This window comes from Chrysochloris asiatica, unplaced genomic scaffold (assembly GCF_000296735.1).
Source record: "Chrysochloris asiatica unplaced genomic scaffold, ChrAsi1.0 scaffold00514, whole genome shotgun sequence".
Lineage (NCBI taxonomy): Eukaryota > Metazoa > Chordata > Mammalia > Afrosoricida > Chrysochloridae > Chrysochloris > Chrysochloris asiatica.
The window spans coordinates 529,563-539,373 of NW_006409032.1; positions in this window are offsets into that span (position 1 = coordinate 529,563).

Sequence of the window (9,811 nt, forward strand, 5' to 3'; positions counted from 1 at the left end):
ATGTGGTTGTCAGATTCAAAATGGCCAATACCAGTCCATTTCAGCTCACTAATGCCTAAGATATCGATGTTCATATGTTCCATTTCATTTTTGACAACTTCCAATTTTCCCAGATTCATGCTTTGTACATTCCATGTTCTGATTTTCAATGGGTGTTTACAGCTGTTTCTCTTCATTTTGAGTTGTGCCCCATCAGCGGGCTTTACTCCATTCGCATCATCACGGTCAACTCTACTTTGAGGAGGCAGCTCTTCCCTAGTCACATTTTGAGTGACTTCCAACCTGAGGGGCTCATATCTGGCACTGTATCTGAGAGTGTTTCTCTGCTACTCATAAAGTTTTCAGTGACTAAATATTTGGATGTAGTTCTTCACTCTTTCTTCCTACTCTATCTTTGTCTGGAAGCTCATCTGAAACCTGCCCACCATGGGTGACCCTGCTGGTATTTAAAATACTGATGGCATAGCTTTCAGAATCATAGCAACAACTCACAAGTCACCACAGTACAACAAACTGACAGACGAGTGGTAGAATCGGAACATGGAATGTACCAAGTATGAACCTAGGAAAATTGGAAATTGTCAAAAATGAAATGAAACACATAAACATTGCATTAGTGAGCTGAAATGGACTAGTATTGGCCACTTTGAATCTGACAATCATACGATTTACTAGGCCGGGAATGACAAATTGAAGAAGAATGGCATCGAATCCATCATCAAAAAGGATACTTCAAGATCCATCTCGAAGTACCATGCTGTCTGTGATAGGATAATATCTAGTTGCTGTTGTTGTGAATGCCATTGAGTGGGTTCCGATCCATAGCGACCCTGTATAGGGTTTCCAAGGAGCAGCTGGTGAGCTTGAACTGCCAACTTTGCAGTTCAAATGGCTTTGCAGTCTGGCACAGTAACCCACAGCGCCACACCAGGACTCCTATGTTGTTGTTGTTGTTAAGTACCATGGAGTCGATTCCGACTCATAGTGACCCTGTACAGAGTTTCTGAGGCTGCAAATCCTTACAGGAACAGAAAGCCTCATCTTTCTCCTGCGGAACAGCTGGTAGTTTCAAACTTCTGGCCTTGAGGTTAGCAGCCCGATTCATAACAAGTATGTTACGCCTAGCCTACAAGAAAGACCGGTTAATACAACTGTAATTCAAATTTACATACCACCCACTAAAGCCAGTAATGATGAAGCTGAAGAAGACTACCAACTTCTTCAGTCTGAAATTGATCAAACATGCAATCAAGATGTATTGATAATTACTGGCAATTGTAATGCAAAGGTTGGAAACAAAGAGGAAGGCTCGGTCGTTGCAAAATATGGCCTTGGTGATAGAAACGATGCTGGAGTTCACATGGTAAAATTTTGCAAGACCAATGAGGTTTTCATTGCAAATACCTTTTTTAAACACCATAAAAGACAATGCTACACACGGACCTCTCCTGATGGAATACACAGAAATCAAATTGACTACATCTGTAGAAAGAGATGGTGGAAAAGCTCCATATATCATCATCAATCAAAACAGGGCCAGGGGAAGATTGTGGAACAGACCCTCAGTTGCTCATATGACAGTTAAGGCTAAAGCTGGAAGGGATTTAAGACAAGTCCATGAGAGCCAAAATATGACCTTGAGCATATTCCATCTAAATTTAGAGATGATCTCAAAAACAGATTTGATGAATTACACACTAATGACTGAAGATCAGAAGACGTGTGGGATGACATCAAGCACATCATACAGGAAGGAAGCAAAAGGTCATTAAGAAGACAAAAGAAGGAAAAGGTCATTACGAAAACAAAAAAGGAAAAGACCAAAATGAATGTCAGAAAAGACTACGAAAATGAAGAAATGAGGAGGTAAAAGAGCTGAATGTCCTGTTTCAAAGGGCAGCTCGAGAAGACAAAATAAAATATGATGAAATGGGCAAATAGTTGGAGTTAGAAAAGCAAAGGGAAGAAGAGCACACTCAGCATTTCTCAAATTGAAAGAACTGAAGAAAAAATTCAAGCTTCAATTTGCAATATTGAAGGATTCTATGGACAAAAAATTGAATGATGCAGAAAGCATCAAAAGAAGATGGCAGGGATACACACAGTCACAGTATCAAAAAGAAAGGGTCCATGTTCAACCATTACAAGAGGTAACATATGGTCAAGAGCTGATGACACTGAAAGAAGAAGTCCAAGGGGCACTGGCGTCATTGGCAAAAGACAAGGCACCGAGAATTGATGGACTACAAATTGAAATCTTTCAACAAACTGATGCTGCACTGGAGACACTCACTCATCTATGCTAAGAAATTTGGAAGACAACCATCTAGCCAACTGGTTGGAAGAGATCCATATTTGTGACCACTCCAAAGAGAGGTGACCCAGTGGAATGCAGAAGTCATAGGATAAAGAGAATTTTTAAATGGCTGCAACAGTGTCTCAAGCCAGATTCAGATGAGGACATGGAATGAGGGTGTCATTGCTGACATCAGATGGATCTTGGCTGAAAGCAGAGAACACCAGAAAGATGTTTACCTGTGCTTTATTGACTATGCAAAGGCTTTCGATTGTGTGGATCATGACAAGTTATGGACAGCATTGAGGAACACTTAACTGAGCTCATGAGGAATCTGTACATTGAACAGAACCAGGGAACACTGAATGGTTTAAAATTAGGAAAAATGTGCACCAGCATTGTATTCTTTCACCATACTTATTCAATCTGTATGCTGAGCAAGTAATCCGAGAAGCTGGAGTATATGAAGAAGAATGTGGCATCAGGATTGGAGAATGACTCATTAACAATCTGTGATGTGCAGATGATACAACCTTGCTTGCTGAAAATGAAGAGGAATTAAAATGTTTCCTTATGAAGATCAAAGAACATAGGTCCAGTATATGTATGTTGAACCTTAATGTAAAGAAAACAAAAATTCTCACCAGTGGACAAATAAATGGAGAAAAGATTGAAGTTGTCAAAGACTTCATTTTGCTCGAATCAACCATCAACACTCATGGTAGCAACAGTCAAGAAATCAAATGACGTATTGCATCAGGCAAATCTGCTGCACAAGACCTCTTTAAATTGTTGAAGAGCAAAGATGTCAGTTTGAGGACTAAGGTGAGCCTGACCCAAGCCATGGTATTTTCAGTAGCCTCATATGCATGTGAAAGTTGGACAGTGAATAAGGTTGAACAATTGATTCATTTAAGTTATGGTGTTGGAGAAGAACATCTATGCTGGAAGAAATACAGCCAGATGTACTTCCAGATGTACCGGAAGCCAGGATGACCAGATTTCATCTCTCATACTTTGGACATATTATCAGGAGGGACCAAACCCTGGAGAAGGACATTATGCTCAGTAAACTGGAGGGTCAGCAAAGAAGAGGAAGACCCTCAACAAGCTGGATTGGTCTCGTGGCAGCAGTGGGCTCAAGCGTAGCAACAATTGTGAGGTTGGCACAGGACCAGGCAGTGTTTCAATCTGTTGTGCGTAGGGTCACTATGAGTCAGGACCAACTTGAGGTCACCTGACAATAACCACAGAAATGTCTTTTCATAGCTTGTTATGATAGCTCATCTCTTTTTACTAGAGTCCTGCATTCACTTGGATTTATTAAAACATTGTATCACAATATTACTAATTTTGATGAGTGAGGGGGGGTTTCTTGGTTCTTCTTTAAATTTTGTGTCTGAGGTAAGTACCTCATGTGTTCCACCCTCGTCCTCACTTGTCTATGTCAAGAGATTTGGAAGACAGCTACTTGGCTAACTGATTAGAAGAGATCCATATTTGTGACCATTCCAAAGACAAGAGCCTAGAATCCAGGAGACTGTGAGGGGAGGTGCTGGAAGAATACGAGGTGGAGGGGAGACCAGGAGCCTTGCCACCTGCCTGATGTTGTTATTGTTAGGTGCCATCGAGTAGGTTCTGACTCATGAGTACTCTTTGCCCAGTTCTGCACCATCCACACCGTTGCTACGTTTGAGCCCATTGGCCCGCCAATGTGTCAAATCCATCTCGTTGGGGGGCCTCTCTCTTTTTCTCTGACCCTCCACTTTGTCAAGGATGATGTCCTTCTCCAGGGACATCCCTCCTGATAACACGTCCAAAGTATGTGAGATGAAGTCTCACCATCTTGGCTTCTAAGGAACATTCTGGCTGTCCTTCTTCCAACACAGATTTGTCTGTTCTTTTGGCAGCCCGTGGTACTTTCAATATTCTTCTCCAGCACCATAACTCCAATGCATCAATTCCTCTACTGTCTTCCTTATTCACTGTCCAACTTTCACATGCATATGAGGCAATTGAAAATACCCTGGCTTGGGTCAGGTGCACCTTAGTCTTCAAAGTGGCATATTTGTTCTTTAACACTTTAGAGCAGTTTTATGCAGCACCTGCCTGAAGTGTCACCATTAGCTCTAAGTATAACCATCTTAGTTCTCTAGTGTTGATGTAACACCAATACCACAAGGGGGAGGCTTTGAAGAACAGACATTGATTTTCTCACAGTTCAGGAGGATGGAAGTCCAAGTCCAAGGTGTGCCTACTCTAGTAGCTGGGGCAACTCTTGGTGTCCCCAGATGTGCAGATGCAGCTATCTCCAGCATCTGCTATCTCCAGCATCTGTCCTCCTCATTCCTCTTGTGTGTGAATGTGTGTACGTGCATACATGCGTGTGTGTGTGTGTGTCTGTTCTACTCATTTTATAATTCAGAAGGGATTAGATTTAGGGCCCATCCTGTTCTGCTATGACCTCATTAACATAACAGAGTCCCTATTTCTAAACAGGATCATAATTGTTGTAAAGTACCATTGAGTCCGTTCCAAGGAGTGGCTGGTGGGTTTGAACCACCAACCACGTGATTAACAGTCCAGTCAGTTCTTATCGTATAACCACACCAGGACTCCAAGGGTCATAGTTACAAGTACTACAACCAAACCAGGGGCCCTAGTGGCACAGTGGCTTAAGTGCTGGGCTCCTAACTCAATTATTTACAGCCTTGGAAACCATACAGAAGTAGACTGCTACACCTTTCTCCTGAATACCAGCCACCCTTCTAGTTAGCAGATGAGACCTTAACCACCGCACTACCATAGGTCCCTACTTACAGGTTAGGGCTTTAACACAGATTTGGGGGAGATGTAGTCAACCCCTAACAAGCACTTTGTGCAGTACCTTTGCCAATTGCATCTGCAAACACAATCCTCCCAAACCTTCAAATCACATGATGGGTGAGCAGGACACAGATGACCATGTCCTTTTCCTCGGACGAGCATGCTGACCCTCAGCAAGGTGAGGTGCTCAGCGATAGGACAGTGAAGTCTAAAAGCCCCGAACCCTGCCCCCTTCTGGAGAAGAGAAACCTTAAAGAACCAAGCTGGACCAGGCTGGACCCCTGTGGGGTGGGTAGGGCCTGGGTGTTGGGGGGCAGAGGTCTCATGATCAGAAGACAGCAGACTTAATAGTTCTTTTCAGAGCCTTTTCCTGCCCACCTGCCCATAGGAAGAAGACAACTTTCCAGGACAGCTGGACCAGAGCTCTGAGGACCTCAGGCTGGACTTGGAAGCCCTTCAGGGCAGCGAGTTTCTCCAGGACTTGGGCCTGGGGGACCCTTCCCACAGTCTGCCTGGGGAGACCACCGACAGTACTACCCTTGGTGAAGTAGGAGGAGATTCAGCCTTCTCCAGATCCACAGGGTCCCTGGGCCTGAAGGCAAAAAGGCGCAGCTGGGAGCGATCCCGGAGCTGCTCCGAGAACCTTCGGAGGTCAGTCCCCACTGCTGCCTGATGCCCGAGAAACCTCCCCCAGGACAGGACTGCCCCTGGGTTTGCACCATCCGACTTGAGGGCCGCCAGGGGTGTCTACACTGTCAGAAAGCAGCCTGGAAGCCCCTCTCCCAGTGCACACGTTAGCAGACAGGGCAAAGCCGAGTGCACAACAAACATGCATGCAAACCCAAACTGCAGACTGCACACGGATGCCACAAACACACAGGAGCCCAAATGTGCACACTTGCTCATGCTCAGTGTTCAGACTTATATACACCTGTGTACATATGTCAACATGTGACTTACATGCTAACTGAACACATATGTGCACAATAAACACTTTGGTGACCAAGGTACAGATCTGTGCCTGACTCCACCAACTCCGCAGCAGTGAGACTTGCTTCAGACAGCCCCCCGTCTCTATCAACACTGCACCCCAAATCCCGTCTAGGTGAAAATGATGGGCTTACCATGCAAAGGGGCTTCAAGGAAACTCCCTAACCAGGCTCCCTAGTCTCTCCAGCTGCCCCTGCCTCAAGTTACCCCCTGACTTGGGAGTCTATACCCTGCGCCCCTCTCCCCGCCCCCAAGGCTCACCTGCAGGTCTCCCAAGCCCCCGTCGCCCAGGGAGACCAACTGATGCTTCAGCCCTCTGCCTCCTCCCCAGACTCAGCATCGACTTTTCGGCACCTGAAGAAGGACCCTCTCTCCCTCGGTCACTGGCCAGCCTCACTCTGAACCTGCCTGAAGGGGGCCTGCAGGCCTGGACCCGAGGGTGCCCATCTGGAGATGAGAGCCCAGCAGAGCATCCAGGCAAGGTAACCCTCTGCCGCCCTGACAGTCACACACTGTGTGGCCAGGAGCCGGGTTGTCGGTGGGAAGAGCCTTACCCCTGCTGGTGAAGTAGCCAGCTATGGGATGTCCTTCCTGAGTGCTGAGGTTCCAACCTGGACCAGGAGCACTCTCCCCTGTGGCTGGAACCCACACAGGGGTCCTAAAGGCAGGGGAGGGAGGAAGGGTATAGCTCCCCATTCATAGGGGGAGCCTGTGGTTAAGAGGAATATCTGTGGCTGGAGTGTGCGTGTTGAGTAGAAGCGGTGGGAGTGCCTAGGGAGAGTCCATAGCTGGGAAGGCCGTGGTGGTGTGGCCTGTGGGGGATCTTTGTCCATGACCATGACCCCATGTGAAATTCCTATCCTTGGCTACAGCCTATAAATGGGGGGGGGGGGGGAGGGGGGTAAGACTCCAAATTCTGAGGGTCCAGATCACAGGATGCAGTCTGATGCTGAAGAGGGTGTATCCCCAGATCTTCGTATGTGGCCCCAGTTCGAGGCTGGAGAACCCCAATCTGGGGAGTCTGCCTGCAACCTGCGCAGCCTCCCCCAGGCTTACCAGCTGATCCTAACTGTAGAGCTGTGCTCCGTGGGATTTTCAGTTGATGATTTTTCATAATTAAATGGCCAGGCCTTTCTTCAGCGGTGCCTTTGGGTGGACTCGAACTTTTAACTTTTGGGTTAGCAGCCAGGTGAGCATTAACCATTTATACCAGTCAGGCCTCCCTCCTGGGCTTAGTGAGATGCTTATTCCCCACAGGAAGCCGGTGGCCCCGAGAAGAGAGAGCGGTCGAAATCTGTCCCTGTACCCTCTCAGGATTGGGATGTGTCCAGTCCAGCTATTCAAGGTGCCCGGCCTGGGGGTTTCCCTCATCCAAACCAGGTGGGGGAGGGAAAGAGGCAGAGATCAGAAGATCCTGCTGAGCGGGTCTCCTGGTGGGGCCCCAGCTGAACCTCAGGAAAAAGAAAGAGTGGGAGGCTTAGGGTCTCCTGGACAGGATTCTGTTGTTAAGTGCTGTCAAGTCGATTCCAACCCATAGCAACCCTGTATAGGGTTTCCAAGGAGCAGCTGATGAGTTTGAACCACTGACCTTACAGTTCGAAGGATTTTGCAGTCTGATGCATTAACCCACAGCACCACATCAGGACTCTCTGGACAGGATTCTAGGGGGCCAGAAAATAAGCCCTGGTGTGTAAAGCGTTCAACTGCTAAGCATAGTGTTTGGTGGTTCAAGCCCCCAAGCCGCTCTGCAGGAGAAAGATGAGGCAGTTGTGTCTGTAAAGATTACAGCCTTGGACACCCTGTGGGGCAGTCTTGCTCTGACCTATAGGGTCACTGAGAGTCCCAATTGATTTGTTTGGGGGAGGGAGCAAAAGGAACCCTGGTAGAACCAAGGTTAATTATTCAGCTGCTGGTTACGAATCGGGCTGTGAACCGCAGGTCAGCAGTTCAAAACTACCAGCTATTCCGCGGGAGAAAGAAGAGGTCTTCTGCTCCCGTAAAGATTTACAGCCTCGGAAACCCTGTACAGGGTCACTATGAGTCGGAACCGACTCCACAGCATATAACCAACCAACCAACCAGAAGGTTCATAGCTTGAACCCATCAGCCATTCCGAGAGAGAAAGACTTTACAATCTGCTTCCATATTGTTCTTGTTAAGTGGAAAAGAACCGGTTCTGACTCACAACCATCCTGTTTAGGGTTTCCAAGGAGTGGCTGGTGGGTTTGAACTGCCAACCTCAAGGTGAGCAGTCCAGTGCTTACTCTACAGCACCACATTGCTGTTGTTGTTAAGTGTCTGGAGTTAGTTCTGACCCATAGTGACCCTAAATAGGGTTTCTGAGAAGCGGCTGGTTGATTTGAACCACCGACCTTGCAGTTCAAACCAACCGTAGTCCAGCGCTTATCCTACAGCCTCAGAAACCTTGTAGGGCAATTCTGACCCGTCCTCAAAGATTGCAGGGAGCTGGAATGACTGGATGGCAAGGGTAGGCGGGAGGGGGGCTACACAAGGAGAAGCAGCGAGGGGTAGGGGGTCCACAAGGAGGCACGGGCCAGTCTTTGTCCCAGGTCCTCTCTCTGCCCTCTGTCCTCCTTATCTAAAGGATAAGTGTCTAAATCCATCATTAGCACTGGCATTTCTTTTCGCCTGCTTTCTAGAAAGTCCCCAGCTCTGCCCTCTCCACAAGGGGCGCTGAGGTCTCTCCACCAGAGGGGCAGCTGTGGAGGGTCCAGAGCTCAGTCGGGAGAAGCCCGCTCCCCTGGTCCCTGGGCTCCACCTTCTTCGGGGTCTCCAGTTCTGTAGGGCCCAGGGTAGGGTCAGGGATGACCCTTCACACCTGTGCTTCCTGGGCTGGGGATTGCTTCCAGGCCTGGACCCGCCCGTGCTGGAGTGCGTGGAGAAGGACCACGTGGAGCCCGATCACGTGTGAGTGCCACCGCAGGCAGGTGGGGCCACGTGGGAGCGCCCGAGGGTCAAAGTGGGGAGAGGGTGTGGTGAGCATCGCTGTCCCTCTCAGTCCCATAACCTCAGTCTGTTCCACAACATCCTTTTCCCAGGAGTACTGTAACCGAGTCATAATAGAGCATCATGGTCTCAGATAAGGGGTGGACCTCCCGGGGAGGGGTGGAGCTTCACAGAGGGGTGGGGCTCCTGGAGGGGTGGGGCTCCCAGAGAGGGGTGGAGCTCCTGGAGAGGGGTGGGGCTCTCAAGTAGGGTCTCAGTTAGATCTGGGAGTCCTGGCCAGTCACACTGCTTCTATAAACTGGGACAAGCGCTGTCTGTTTTGATCCTCCTCCAGGCTGATTGTCCAGCAGGTGCTTCAGGAACTCCGCCAGTACCATGGGTAAGTCGGTAGGGAAGATAGGTGTGGGGGACAGGCATGTGAGTAGGTGTGAGGACACAGGCTATCGGGCAGGTGTGTGGGGGTGGTACTGTGGGAACAGGAATGGGGGACAAATGTTGGGGGACTGGTCTGGGAGAAATCAGTGCAGGGGGACAAATATGAAGGCAGATGCATGTGCACAGGTGTGGGAAACATGTTGGAGACTTACGGAAGGACATGGTTGGGCCGGCAACACGAGAGGTGGGAGGAGGGACTAAGGTGGTAAAAGGACAGGTGACTAGAGTTGGGGAGGAGGGTGCAGGGAAGCAAACTGCCCGTTCCAAATCACAGCGACCCTGTACAGGGTTTCTGAA